The sequence below is a fragment of the Mustela erminea genome, chromosome 18, assembly GCF_009829155.1.
Source record: "Mustela erminea isolate mMusErm1 chromosome 18, mMusErm1.Pri, whole genome shotgun sequence".
NCBI lineage: Eukaryota > Metazoa > Chordata > Mammalia > Carnivora > Mustelidae > Mustela > Mustela erminea.
The window spans coordinates 8,159,750-8,160,488 of NC_045631.1; positions in this window are offsets into that span (position 1 = coordinate 8,159,750).

Sequence of the window (739 nt, forward strand, 5' to 3'; positions counted from 1 at the left end):
ATAGTCACAAATAACAACAACAAAAAAAATAGTAACATTAACAGTGTACGACCGTCACACATTAGCACTCTCTAGTTCCTGGTAATTGGGGTCGGATCTGATGGGGCAGAACAGCAGCCGCTTGTCATCCCATGAACCTCCCAGGCCAGGTCTTAATCCTCCCAGCTCACCGCCCCCCCCCCCCCAAGCAACTGCCACCCATCTCATTTACAGTTGCAGGGAATGGGTGTGGGAGCCAAGGACCTTTCTCCAGTATGTTGTGATTTGAACCCCGCTCTGACGCCAAATCAGGATGCGATGCATAAATTATGGGGCCCCTGCAAAATGAAAATGTGAATTAAGAATTTCAAAATGATGGCAGCAGAACATTGAACCAAAAGCAGGGTCCTCCTAAGGGTGGGGGCCTGTAGTTCACAGGTCACACGCCACAAAGCCCCCCCTACTCCATGTTCTTGCTGCTGGAAATGGGTTCAGGTCTGACGGCATCAGCCTGCCCTGGGAGCTAATTAGAAATACAGAACCTTGGCCCCCTCGGAGAAACACACTGAATCAGAGGCTGAGTCTTGACAAGACTCCCCAGGGGGAGTTCTTTGTGAGACCAGTAAACGTTGAGCCCTCTCCCCTGTGCTGGCCTTTGTGAGGTGATTTTCAGAGGACTGTGATCTAAATCACCGCATCGCCACTCAGGGTGCAAAGAGAGCCAAGTCCTTTATTTCTCCAAGTAGCGGCATAGCTCTCA